The sequence below is a fragment of the Amblyomma maculatum genome, chromosome 1 (genome assembly GCF_055883805.1).
Source record: "Amblyomma maculatum isolate TAMU_Amacu chromosome 1, ASM5588380v1, whole genome shotgun sequence".
Lineage (NCBI taxonomy): Eukaryota > Metazoa > Arthropoda > Arachnida > Ixodida > Ixodidae > Amblyomma > Amblyomma maculatum.
The window spans coordinates 17,834,502-17,849,554 of NC_139344.1; positions in this window are offsets into that span (position 1 = coordinate 17,834,502).

A 15,053-nucleotide genomic window follows, 5' to 3' on the forward strand; every position below is an offset into this window, starting at 1 on the left:
CTATTGCTTCTCACTTAAGGGCAGGCAATGCTTATGCTTAAAGAGGTAATATTTAGGTGTATAGTTCTTACTATTGTCATTTTGCTGCCACATTTCAACAAGCTGCTTGCATATGGTAGTCTTTGTCAAAAATTTTGAGCCACGGGGGCGGGGGGGATTCGGTCTTTTTTCTAAGCATCCGTTAAAGTCTTCCTCCCATTGGAGAGGGCAAAACAAAAACCTTCTTACCTTCAGGAGGTCTGGAACACTGGGATTGCATTATGAGACGTACAATGCGATTTAGAAGCAAACCCCCTGAGCTCTAAATCTTTGACAAAGACTGTTACCTGAAGGCACATGCACAAGCCGGAATTTTTTTTTTTTTTTCACATTTTTCTGTGGCCCCCATTCAAACTATATACAGCCATCAGCATGCTTAGCTATAACGCTCAAATGGTGCACTGTGAGCAAAAGAAAAGTGGCTTAAGTTGCCAGGACAACGCTTTCGCTCAGCCATAGCGTAATAGACACAAGTTACAGAGGCATAAGCACCATGCCATCAACAAATAAGAGCACAGGGACGCTGATTAAGCAGCAGTCTGGACTCTGGAGCACTTTGAAGCATTAAAGCACTGACCGAGACACAATCCAGGGCATGAGGCTTTTGGTTTCCAAATCTCTTAAATCGGCAAACGATATCCTTGCATGTGAATTACACCTCCAAATTACCGTCGCGTCATAATAAAACGTAACTTTCGATTGGCCTGAATCTTGATGCATGCACTATTACTTTAAACAGGAGTGACTATCATCGCACTGATGGTCACTTGCATATTGGCAGAAAAAATGAACCAAGTAAATCCGCATTGCCGCGAGACAGCCAGTCATAAGTGGGCTTTAACAGTTGTTAACATTTTGAAATGGTGACGAAGGAGCAGAGCAATTTGGCAAAATGTTTACAATTTTTGTCATGTTGCATGGGTAGCTTTTCTGGTTTGGCGCAAGGGTGGAGTCATTGAACACAGCTATTATATTAAAGGACAGAACACTGGCCAAAATATGTCATGAGATTATGGTGGAGATGAAAAGATCTTTCCTCATATAGTACAGATCGAACACTACATCAAAGAAAAGAGGCTTTACAATTTTAACTTGCCATTGAAAATCGCATAAAAACAACTGAGGCGCTATCTAGCGGAGAAACCCTATTACTTTCGGTGTAGTACCCCACGTGACTACATTTCCGCAAAATATAGCTGATTTTCGTGAATGCACACTGTTCTTTTTTTTTTTAGGAGAGTTTGTCATAATTCATTATATTTCGCACTCTCTCCACTGCTCCCTTAAATAAGAACCACCCCTTCTTTCATTCATTCATTCATAAACCTTTATTCATGAGGATCACCTGAGGCCTAGAGGGGAAGGGGTGGGTTAGGTGAGGTTGAGGGTGCCAGTCTAGCAGGGCACTAAGCTTGCGTTTGCCGCCGTTGGTATTTGGGGCTGTCCAGTCTTCGTAAGTCTGAATGTGATGAGCAGATGTGTAGCGGGCACGGAGGCCAGCCATGTCAGGACAAGTCCAGATCAAGTGATGCAGGTCAACGGAGTCAGCAGGGCAGTTGGGGTAGCCTTCTTTCGAACCGCGAGAGGCATGCTTTCAGGTTTTGCCATTAGATGGCGCCACAGAGTGAAATTCCGTGAATGAAGCGATGGTAGTACCCAGTAAAACTTTTGTCGACGAGGCGTGCATTATTGTGCCATAACAGCCTTGAGTGTGAAACTGAAAAGGACCTTGCTCTAAGCAAATTGTCGAATTATTGCCTGGCGAGTGAATTTTATATTGTTTTTCGATATGTCTTTTTTGTCGACTACCAGTCGTCATCGCGGTCGTTGCTCATGATTTCCAGCATCGGACTACATAAAAACGGGTGCATGCACTGAAAAAAAATTCTCGGTAAACATTTTCTACAGCGTTTCTACCAAAACCATTATCGAATCGAACATTTTAGAGATCAATATTTCCATTGTGCGGAAAAAAATATGAGACCTAAATTCCAGTGTTCTGTCCCTTTAAGAGCGATAAGGCGATAAGCCTCTGGGGCTGATTCTATTGTAGTGTTTATTTAACAAAACTCCACTGGTCGCACAACGCAGGACAGCGGCTTCTTCTGTAGAGGATTCAAGGTGAGAAGCTCGACTCGGCGGCGATGGCGCATGCTTGTTGTGTCACTTGGACTTCATAGCTGGTGGTAGATGGCATGCGCCACGCTCCCTCCTGGTAACTGGGATAAAGGCATCCTTGTCACACCCCTATTTTGCCGTGGTGACGGCAGGAACGCTAGACAATAACTAAGATATGTTTCTCACGTGCCCGGCAATCGGTAATGATCTCGGCTGGTGATCGGAAGGATAGGAGTTCGATTCACACCACACAAAGCGTACGCGATAGGCGCAATGACCGGGACTGGTTCGCCCTAACAGCCGCCACGATGTACACCACCTCCTCCGAGACGACGGAGGAAGCGGCCATTGCATTAGCTATAGCCAACACCTCAGCTGACATTATTTTCAGCGATTCCAAAGCAGCCATACGCAACTTTGCGAGGGGCCGCGTCTCCCCCACCTCCCTCCAAATCCTCACAAGCACCCACCACACCCCCCCAAGGGAGATAGAGTTATGTGTTCCGGCCCACTCGAGCAACCCGGGGAACGAGGCAGCCCACGATTACGCCCGAGGTTTCGTCGGCCGGGCAGTGGGCTCCTCTGACCCAGAGTTTCTCAAAAGATGGCCTGACCTCGTTTCACGACATAACACGCCACTTTCGCCTTGGAAGATGCATCTTTCCTCCACCGCATAAATCGCTCACAAAGACCCAGGAGACCACATGGCGTCGCTTGCAAACCCATTCCCACCCCAACCCAGCGGTACTTTCGCTCATGTACCCCGGGCATTACCCCCCCCCCCCCCCCCCCCCCCCCCCCCCAGTGTAACAAGTGCGGCGACAGAGCCACACTAGACCACATCCTGTGGAACTGTCCGGAGGATCCACCTCCCTCGAACCTAATTCAGCTCCTAACTTCCGAGCAGTGGGAGGCCGTGCTGCTTAGCTCCGACTCGGAGATCCAACTCCGGGCAGTGGAGCGGGCCAACGAGGTCGCGGTTAGCCACGGGCTGACGGCCATCTAGCGCGACCAAGAACTCACCGTGAACCACTTTCTGCCGGTGAATAAATGTTTTCCAATCCAAAAAAAAAATCTTGAAGGGTAGACAGAACCCCACCGATATCCCGCGAAGAGATCTTGCCCACACGAGATTTTCACCACGAGCCAAGTGAGCCTTTCACCTTAAAACCTCTGGCAAAGGCATACTGCACCGTGGTTTTCTGGAAATTGATGGCAACTGGCCAGATGAGACATGAGGCAAGTACACTGAAATCGGTGGACTCAGTTTTGCCAGAGAGAGGATTGAAATGCATGGCTTCAGTTTCTGACATGAGTTGATGCCCTTTATGGCCTTCAATACTTATGATTCAAAATCAAGCTTGTTATTTTGACCAATATATTTGCGAATTCCAATGAGCTACTGAAGAAGCTGCAACCAAACAGTTCAGGTTACTGCTGGAGTAAAATAATCAGATTTGATTCCAGTCAGCAGGCAGTGAAAAAGTGCAGCAGCAGCCTGCAGCTCAGCATGGAAATTGATCTATTTGTGGCTTATTTAGAAGTGTCCTAAATATGAGATTTTATGCAGTATCACATAGTGCAAAAGTAAACTTTTATCTTTCTTCTCGTGGCAGAAAAATGAGAAGTCAATCCAAGTTTGGTTTGACAGCTTGCAGCTACCCATTTCCATTGTGAATTCTGGGTAAAAATAATTGACCAGTTTTACTAGTAATGTGTTTGGTAATTTACCAAAATGATCCTTATAGGATTTTGAGATGTGTGTTTTCGTTTGCTTCTTTTAAATCAAGTTAACAGTAGTGATAGAAGTCTCGTGGTGGGCGTGTTTCTGGGGAGACCGAGAGCCGCTTTGTATGCCTGCCTTATCAGGCAATTCAATTTTTCACTGTCGGCCTTTCTGAGGTCCAGGTAGGGGGTTGCATACACGAGCCGACTGAGGACAAAAGCCTGAACGAGCCGACATGCATCGTGCTCTCCCATACCTTGTCGCCTAGTCGCCACGCGCTTAATTAGCCGTATGGTCTGTTGGATTGAGGTCGACAACCTTTCCAGCATTACCTTGTTGCACCTGTTAGATTGTATAAACATCCCAAGCACCCGTATCGTTTCTACCTCCGGTATTTCGTTTCCCTGGATTTCTAGCTGTATCTTGTTCGGCTTTGTTTTGCAAACCCTTCCGTTGCTACGGATCACCAACAGCTCCGACTTCTGTGGGGAGCATTCCAGTCCTGCCCAACGGGCGTGGGCGTCTACGAGGTCTGCCGCCTCTTGTAGGGCTTTCTCGATTTGCCCGTCTGATCCCTGACTCGTCCAAATCGTGACGTCATCGGCGTATAGGGTGTGTCTAATACCGTGTATAGCGTCAAGCTTTTTAGGGAGCGTGATCAGCGCAGTGTTGAATAGAAAAGGGGATAACACTGACCCCTGCGGCGTGCCCGTTTCCCAGCGGTATGCGTTCCGACTTGAGTTCCCCTGTGGTAAGCTCCGCAGTCCTGTTAGACAAAATCTCTCTTACATAGTCATAGGTGTGTCGCCCTACGTTTAGTTCTGAGAGGTTGGACAGTATAGCCGCGTGGGAGACGTTATCAAGCGCTTTCTTTCAATCCAACCCCAGGATGGCCCGCGTGCCGTGACCGTTTCCCGAGTCTATGATTTCTCTAGAGAGTTGAAGCATCACGTCCTGCGTGGACAGATGCGGCCTAAATCCGATCATTGTGTGCGGCATGAGGCGATGGGTTTCTACGTAGTTCTGCAAACGCGTGAGAAACACGTGCTCCATGAGCTTACCCAGGCACGACGTAAGGGAAATAAGTCGAAGGTTTTCGATGTTGAGCTTTTTGCCGGGTTTCGGTATAAAAGTGACTCTTGCATGTTTCCATGCCGGCGGAAGGTTTCCCCCCTTCCAGCACTTGTTAATATATTCTGTTAAAGCCTGGACCGAATCGTCATCCAGATTTCTAAAGATTTTGTTAGTTATTCCGTCCGGCCCCGCCGCCGAGGTCGTCCGGAGTTTCTCCATCGCAGCTATCACCTCCGTGGTGGCGATATCCGCGTCTAGTGCCTCGTTCTCTGCCCCAATATATCGAGGGGGTGCCTTCCCATCTAGTGTCGTGTTGAGGTATTTACCCTTCAAGTCCTTTAGTAGTTCTTCGCCCGTCCCATCGTACTGATGTACTACCTAGTTCAAGCGCATCCGAGCTGCAGACTTTGCCTTTGTCGGGTCTAGAAGATGCCGCAACAGAAGCCACGATTTCTTATTTCCCAATTGCCCATTTAACCCGTCACATATCTAGCTGCTCCCACTGTTGCCTGTTGAGTTCATTGGCGTGATCTTCAATCTCCCTTTCCAATTTGGAAATGCGGAGTCTGAGCTTCCTATTGTGCTTGGTCGACTTCCACCTGGCCAAAAGAGACGCGTGCGCCTCCCACATGTGCATGAGCCATTTGTCTGCCACGGTGTGTTCTTCGGTAGTGTCCACCTCTCCGGTGGCCCGCTCAGCGTCTTGCTTAAGATTGTTTATCCAGGCATCCCAATCGGAAATTGCACCGCCTGTCCGTGCTTCCCTCATTTTTCGAAATCTATCCCAGTCGGTTATTCTTGCCGGAGGCGTTTTACGTTTGTGCTGCGCCGTATAAAAGGTAACTGGATCGCATAGTGGTCGCTGCCCAGTGGTACTCCCGTATTCAGCCATTCAGCCCTCCAAACATTCCTCGTCATTGTGAGGTCAGGGTTCGTGTCTTTACTAACGCTATTGCCTATACGGGTCGGTTGTTGTGTGTCGTTCAAAATGGTTAGGCCTAGGTCTTGAATAATTTCCCATAGTTTCGTTCCTTTCAGGTCGCCTTTGAGATATCCCCACGCTGGATGACGCGCATTAAAGTTGCCAACAACGACAAGCTGCCCCTTACCCACAAGCTTTGCCACTCGCCTAAGAAGGTCCGGGACGCCCGCGCTCTTGTCCTTAGGAGAACTGTATACATTAAGTATGTATAAGTTTTGTTCGCCCCTTTTTTTAGGTACCACTTCTACTAAGGTGTAATCTGCCCTAGCTTCATCTATCTCATGCTGGATCGTTGATATTTTTATGAACTAGAATTGCGGTGAGCAAATCGCGCTTCTCCGCCACGCCTAACTGATGATGTGCCTTATAGCCGGTTAGTGAAACTAATCCCCTATTCTCCTGAAGTGATATTATATCGGGCTTTGCCTCGACATTTTGGATGTGAAGGTGCAGGTGTCCCCTCTTCCTTCCGGAGCCCCTGCAGTTCCAATGCCACACTGTGATTTTTTTGCGTTTATTGATGCGCACCATTTTGAATTCCTAATTTTTGACATGTGAGCTGCGTGAGCTCATCGAATCTTCCGTCCATGTACACAATTAACTGCTCCATTTTGGTCTCTTAAAAGTAAGCCTAACAACAGGGAACACACTAACTAGGCTTAACAGTACATTTGACTCTGGTTCGAAACATTTTTTTTTTTTGCTTCTGTATACTTGTGTGCAGTAGGTCTTATTCAGAGTGTGCCCACCTAAAGTAAATTAAACATGAGTGCATCGTCCATCCATAGGTTTCTCTTCTCAGGGTGAAAGTGGTTTTGCGCTGCAGTCTGTAAACTGAATACAACATTTGCGGCTCAAACTGGTCTTCAATGAAAAGTGGCTAGATTATATAGTGATGGGCTAACCACTCAGGCAAAAAAAAAATCATCTTGTATACAATTAAAACGACTAATGTGCTGTAATAGAAAAGACAACTGGGCGAGTTGGTACGGTGACATGATGAAAAAACAGCACTACAGACGCGGACGGAGGTCAAGAACAAACAAGACCGGCGCTGGCCTATTTGTTCTTGACCTCCGTTCACATCTGTAGCACTGTTTTTTCATCATGTCACTAGTGTGCTATATTCCTCTATTACTGCGTCTTAACCATTGTTCAAGCTTCGTAATTACAACAGACTGATGCAATGATTCCAGCTGGTTTTTTATTGGTGGGAAAAGTTTTCTCACTGAAAAATAAAAAGCAGAATTGCAGTTTTAGAGCACCAGCTCTCCATGTGAAGGTTCCCGGCCAATAATGTGTGATCACATCAACACCACCTGCACATTGCCTGTACCCCTGACAAAGCCAAACGTTATGCACTCGTGCATAGAAGCATGACAAGACACATTCGGGAATTGAGAAAAAATGCAACACTATGAACTACCCAGTGCTCATTAGTAATTACCCGCAATACCGTGAGTTTACTTGTCAATAAGCTTCTCAGGGCCAGCATTCAGTATACCAAAGTACACATCCAAATACAGGCTGGCAAGACTAGCTCCTCTACAATTCAGCCATTTTGATTTTTAGTCAAACAAGAGATCCTAGCTAGCATAACCATGACAAATGCATAATCAAGAGGCTGTACCTTCCCATCATTGACAGCAGAAAGCAGACTCGATATAGTGCTGTATTTCTGACTGTAAAAATTGACAACATTGAAAATAATCGAGAATCACAGAATATATTCACCATGATGAGGACGTCATTTACATGCAACATAGAAATTGATATGTCAGAAGCATTAAGGTGAGAGCAGGAAGAATTCAAAATGCAGTGTCAGGTGATGAATTATTATGGACACTGAGAAAGGCACCATCATCATCATCAGCCTGACTGTACCCACTGCAGGGCAAAGGCCTCTCCCATATTTATCTACTTAACCTGGTTTTGTGCTAGCTGCAACCACTTGACTCCTGCAAACTTCTTAATCTCATCCGTCCACCTAAATTTTTTCCGCCCCCTGCTACGCTTTCCTTCCCTTGAAATCCAGTTTGTTACCCTAAGCGACCATCGGTTATCCTCTCTTCGCACTACATGTCCTGCCCATGTCCATTTCTTCTTAATTTCCATTGGAATGTCGGTAACTTGAGTTATTTATCCTCTCTTCGCACTACATGTCCTGCCCATGTCCATTTCTTCTTAATTTCCATTGGAATGTCGGTAACTTGAGTTATTTCTCTGACCCACTATGCACGCTTCCTGTCTCTTAATGTTACCCCTACCATTTTTCGTTCCACAGCCCTCTGGGTTGTCCTCAACTTAAGTAGAACTCTTTTGGTTAGCCTCCACGTTTCAGCCCCATAGGTGAGTACAGGTAAGATGCAGCTGTTGTATACTTTCCTCTTGAGCGATACCGGTAAGTTGCTAGTCATAATCTGCGAGTGCTTGCCAAATACGCTCCATCCCAATATTATTCTTGTTATTTCCATTTCATGGTCCGGACCTGCGGTTATCTGCAATACCGTGAGTTTACTTCCCAATAAGCTTCTCAGGGCCAGCATTCAGTATACCAAAGTACACCTCCAAATACAGGCTGGCAAGACTAGCTCCTCTACAATTCAGCCATTTTGATTTTTAGTCAAACAAGGGATCCTAGCTAGCATAACCATGACAAATGCATAATCAAGAGACTGTACCTTCCTATCATTGACAGCAGAAAGCAGACTCGATATAGTGCTGTATTTCTGACTGTAAAAATTGACAACATTGAAAATAAAGGAGGATCGCAGAATATATTCAGCATGATGAGGACATCATTTACATGCAACATAGAAATTGATATGGCAGAAGCATTAAGGTAAGAGCAGGAAGAATTCAAAATGAATGCAGCGTCAGGTGATGAATTATTATGGACACTGAGAAAGGCACCATCATCATCATCAGCCTGACTGTACCCACTGCAGGGCAATGGCCTCTCCCATATTTCTCCACTTAACCCGGTTCTGTGCTAGCTGCATCCACTTGACCCCTGCGAACTTCTTAATCTCATCCGCCCACCTAACTTTCTGCCGCCACCTGCTACGCTTTCCTTTCCTTGGAATCCAGTTTGTTAACCCCCGCGAACATCGGTTATCCTCTCTTCTCACATGTCCTGCCCATGCCCATTTCTTCTTCTTGATTTCCACTAGAATGTCAGTAACTTGAGTTATTTCTCTGACCCACTCTGCACGCTTCCCATCTCTTAATATTACCCCTGCCATTTCTCGTTCCATAGCCCTCTGAGTTGTCCTCAACTTAAGTAGAACTCTCTTGGTTAGCCTCCACGTTTCAGCCCCATAGGTGAGTACAGGCAAGATGCAACTGTTGTATACTTTCCTCTTGAGCGATACCGTTAAGCTGCTAGTCATAATCTGCGAGTGCTTGCCAAATGCGCTCCATCCCAATCTTATCCTTCTTGTTACTTCCTTTTTATGGTCCGGATCTGCGGTTACTACCTGTCCTAAGTAGACATATTCGCCTACTACTTCCAGTATTTCGCTACCTAATGTAAACTGCTGTTCCTTCCCGAGGCTGTTGAACATTACCTTAGTCTTCTGCATATTGATTTTCAAGCCTACCTTTCTACTTTTCCTGTCTAGGTCACCAATTATTATTTGCATTTCATCCCCCGAGTTGCTTAGCAAGGCAATGTCATCAGCAAATCGCAGATTACTGAGGTATTCTCTATCTACCCTTATCCCTAACTGCTCCCATTCCAAGTCTCTGAATACTTCCTCTAAGCAAGCTGTGAATAGTACTGGGGAGATTTTGTCTCCTTGCGTAACACCTTTCTTTATGGGAATTTTGTTACTTTCTTGATGCAGAACTATGGTTGCTGTGCAGCCACTATATATATCTTCCAGCACTTTCACGTACGGCTCGTCTACCCCCTGATTTCGCAATGCCTGCATCACCGCCGAGGTTTCAACTGAGTCAAATGCTTTTTCATAATCAGTGAATGCTATGTATAAGGGCTGGCTGTATTCCGAGCATTTTTCTATCACCTGGTTGATGGTATGGATATGATCGATAGTAGAGTACCGTTTCTGAAAGCATGCTTGACCCTTTGATTGATTGCAGTCTAAGGTTGTCCTGATTCTATTAGCGATTACCTTAGTAAATACCTTATACGTAACAGACAGTAAGCTGATTGGTCTGTAATTTTTAAGGTCCTTAGAGTCCCCTTTCTTGTGAATGAGGATAATGTTTGCATTCTTCCATGGTTCCGGTACAGTCGATGGCAACAGGCACTGCGTATACAGGGTGGCCAGTTTTTCTAGCACGATATCCCCCCCCCCCTCCCCCCGTCCTTCAGCAAATCTGTAGTTATCTGACCCTCTCCAGCTGATTTCCCCCTTTTCACAGTTTCTAGTGCTTTCTTAACCTCGTCCTTCGTCACTGGTGGAACGTCTGACTGTTTTTCCCTACCGCCAAGCTCATTACGGTCCCGACTACTCTAGCTACTGTAGAGATCTGTATAGAACTCCTCGGCTACTTTGACTATCTTGTCCATATTAGTGATGACGTTGCCCGCCTTGTCCCTTGTCGCATACATCTGCTTTTTGCGTATGCCCAATTCCTTCTTTACCGCTTTAAGGCTTCCCCTGTTCTTTACAGCATGCTCAGTTTTCTCCATGTTATACTTCCTTATATCGGCCACCTTGCGCTTATTGATTAGCTTTGATATCTCGGCCAATTCGATCTGGTCTGTTGGATTGGAAGCTTTCATACTCTGGCGTTTCTTAATCAAATCTTTTGTCTCCTTAGGCTTCCCCCTTCTTTACAGCATGCTCAATTTTCTCCGTGTTATACTTCCTTATATAGGCCACTTTGCGCCTATTGATTAGCTTTGATATCTCTGCCAATTCTATCTGGTCTGTTAGATTGGAAGCTTTCATACTTTGGTGTTTCTTAATCAAATCTTTTGTCTCCTTAGACAGCTTGCCGGTATCCTCTCTAACTATACTACCGCCTACTTCTACAGTGCACTCAGTAATCATATCTCTGAAGTTATTGTTTACTGCTTCTAGGGTAATGTTGCCATCCTCGGTTAGAGCTGAATATCTATTCTGTAGCGAGATCCTGAACTCTTTTGCCCTCCCTTTCAACACTAATTCGTTGGACTGTTTTCGTGCTAATCTGTTGCATTCCTTCTTCATATCTAGACTAATTCGGGACCTCGCCATCCTATGGTCACTGCATTACACTTTCCCGATTACCTCTACAGCTTGCATAATGGCGGGGGTTGAACACAGTATGAAGTCAATTTAATTTTTAGTCTCCCTGTTAGGACATTTCCATGTCCATTTGTAGTTCTTCCATTTGCTGAAGAAGGTATTCATGATTCTTACGTTATTGCACTCTGCAAACTCAACTAGTAATTCCCCCCTGCTATTCCTAAAACCAATTTGCCATAGTCACCTACTGCCTGGTCTGCTGCCTGCTTTTTCCCTACCTTAGCACTGAAGTCGCCCATTAGTACAGCATACTGCGTCTTTACTTTATGCATTGCCGATTCTACATCTTCATAGAAGCTTTCAACTGCCTGGTCATCATAACTACATGTAGGTGCATAAGCCTGTACAACCTTCAGTTTATATAGCTTATTAAGCCTAATTATGATGTGAGTGCACGTTAAAGAACCCCAGGTGGTCGAAATTTCCGGAGTCCTCCACTACGGCGTCTCTCATAACCCGAGTTGCTTTGGGACGTTAAACCCCACAAACCAAACCAACCAAGCCTAATTACGATGCCTGCTACTCTCTCATTAACACTATAGAATTCATCCATATTATCAGCTATGTACTTATTGACAAGGAAGCCTACTCCTAGTTCTCGCCTCTCCAGTAAACCTCGATAACACAGTACGTGCCCATCCTTCATTACAGTATATGCCTCATTCGGCCTCCTAACCTCACCTAGCCCTATGACATCTCTATCATTTCATACCCTCTATTTCCTCCAACAGCACAGCTAAACTAGCTTCACTAGCTAGGGTTCAAGTGTTAAATGTTGCCAGGGTCAGTTTCCAATGGTGTCCTGTCCAGCAGAGCCAGGAATTCTTAGCACCCCCTGCTGCATCACAGATCTGACCGCCGCCGTGGTCAGTTGTTCCGCAGCCGCTGGTGACTGAGGGCCGGGGTTTTATAGGACTAATCATGGGAGGTTGCGGCCAGTTACTGCACCAGGGTGGACAACTCCTGTTCTGGTGAGGGAGTGCGTTGCCGGAGGTGTTCACCGACATCAGGTCGCACCCCAAACCTATTTATGCAATTCCATCGACGCACGGATTTTTTTTTTATCCGGTGGAGAATTGCGGCGGCACCGGGATTCGAGCCCCGGTCCTCTTGATATGCGAGGTGGATGTTCTACTGCTACGCCACCGCTGCCTTCATATAAAGGCACCATACCTCGCGAATAAAGCTGTTCTTCGTCAAAATAATGTTCTTTCGGGCAATGTTGTGTGAAGCCATGGCTTTTTGCTGAAGCCGCCACGCTCAAAAATCTTTCCGAAAGCCGCATAGCCATTTTCAGGCCGCTTGCTGCAGCTATACATGCAACAGCACGGTGTAGCGCTTGCACATTGCAAAGAAACCACAGCACGGAATATTTACGTGCCAAGCCCAGGAGAAAAATTACGCGAATGAAAAATAAAAGGAAGAAAACGCCGAATCCGCACGTGCGTCTCCAAAGATTATGGGGACCAATCGTTATAGGCAGAGAAGTGGGCCGAGGCTGTTCCTGGCCCTACGGAGCAAGGACTGGTAGCTAGGTCAACGCCGCCAAATGCGGCAGGGGCTAGCCTGCCACCGAATTTTTATCTTTGTAGGCCGTCATTGCACCCACCACCGCTTTGGTGGTGGACGACGGCTATAGCGACGTGCGTATTTCTCTCCCTCTTCTTTTTGTTATCTATATCCTCTCCTATCCGCACGAGGCAGCGTAGGTGGCTCAGCTACAGAGCCAGTAGCAGGCCCAAGCATTTTCTTTCCCTTCTCCCGACAGTCGCATCAACATCAACCTCCACTCACGGAAAGGACGCGCAAAGGGGCGACGAGGAGGCGAAGAGGCCGCACAACAGCGGCGAAATTCAAAGGTTAATTGGCAGAACTTTCAAATGATACGGGAGTTGGTTTTATTGTGCATTCCGCGCGTTAGATTCGATGCGCGCGCGCTCCTGCACACTACCACGCATTAGAGATAACCCAAGGAGGCACTGATAAGCGTCATTCTGTGCATTAGGTGGCATTGCCGCCTGCCGAAAAGTGTGAACTACACGGAAATTGAAACTACAGCTGCCATAATCCATGAAATTGAGCTAAATGTGGTTTCTTATTTAATCACATGGAAATTTAGGTCTATGTGTATCAAGTTAAAAACTGCTTTTCAACTAGGCAAATAAACTGCTATCCGCTGCACTTCATGGCACGTGCGCAGTCCCTCGATCGTGGCCACAGTGAGGACAAAGAGCTGGCGACGCGCTGACCGCGCGCTGACGTTCTTGGGAAGAACGATTGTTCGCTATGACGCCATGTTCAAAGCTATAGCAGCAAAAGCATCCAGGTATCATAACGCAATCCGATCGAATCGGCCAACTGGCTCGCCTACATTAACCCGGCTTTGGAAGAGGACGTCAATGACGTGTCGAGCAGGTTGGACGTCACCGCAGAACTTTCCATATGGGTCGCATATCACCTGGTTTCACGGATTTGTTCCATGTGCGATGGGTACGTGCACGTGTTCTATTCATGCGGCTTTGGAAAAGGACGTCAATGACGTGTCGAGCAGGTTGGACGTCACCGCAGAACTTTCCATATGGGTCGCATATCACCTGGTTTCACGGATTTGTTCCATGTGCGATGGGTACGTGCACGTGTTCTATTCATGCGATGCAAGTGGGAGCCAGGCCTGCTCGAAAGAGACTGACCTGGAGCTCATCTGGATGCCACCCAGATTATACTGTCTGCATCCATATATCGCCCTTACGAGAACCTGCGATGCAGTCGTCGCCATCTTCACGACAGCCTGGAGGGCCTAAAGCTGATCGTAGCGGTAAAGTGGGAGCCCGGCCCTGTTGGATGAGGACATCGATCACGGCCAGCAGGCTGCACATGATCGCATTCTTCTTACGCAACGGCTACGTGGGTGCTAGTCAGCCGCGATGCAACAAGTGGGAGACTGCAAGCCAGGTGGAAGATTACGTTTGGACATGAATTCGTTGACACTGAATTTGCGTGGCGGATAACGGGAATTTTGCATGTCCTGGCCCTTTTCAGTGCCTTTATTGTGCAAAAATTTAATGTTTGGCTTTTTGTTGCTATGTTTTATGGTTATATTAAGGTGTAAATAAAATGATATTGAATGGCGAAACGATGCTCCGAGATTATCTGCATGGAGTTAAAAACCTTCATTTGGATCTGTTCGATACATATGTTATGGATATATCTTCCTCTCTGTCAAGGAAAAAAAAATTGAAATAGCGCTCCCTTCGTTCGGCAGCACAAACACTCGAACTGTCATGGCGAGCTTCCTACATACCTTGCCATTCCTTCCTCCATGTACTACCTACTGCAGCCAACACAAGCAAGCCTCGATCGTACCCAGGTCTTCAAGTGTTGCCAAATAACTTTAATGTTTGGCTTTTTGTTGCTATGTTTTATGGTTATATTAAGGTTATTAATTAAGTTCATTTAAATACAAATGCTAACCTAATATTGTGACATATATGCCCCGCATCGCTGGACGTTAAAGAAGACAATGATCAGCAAGAGTGACACAGAAGACAAAGTGGCCGCAACGTTTAGTGCTAGAAGAAGGTTGACGCTGCTGTGCTTCTGTGTGCTGTACGTGTCATCCTGGACTAACCTTCGTGCACTAATCTTGCCATGTATCATCTTGGTGGAGGTGCTGGACGACGTGCTTGTGATATATCGATGACGTCATTGTATTTTCTTCTACATTCGAAAGCCATTTCCATCGCCTTGATATATCTTTATCTCTCTCTCAAGGAAAAAAATTGAAATAGCGCTCCCTTCATTCGGCAGCACAAACACTCAAACTGTCATGGCGAGCTTCCTATACATCCTTGCC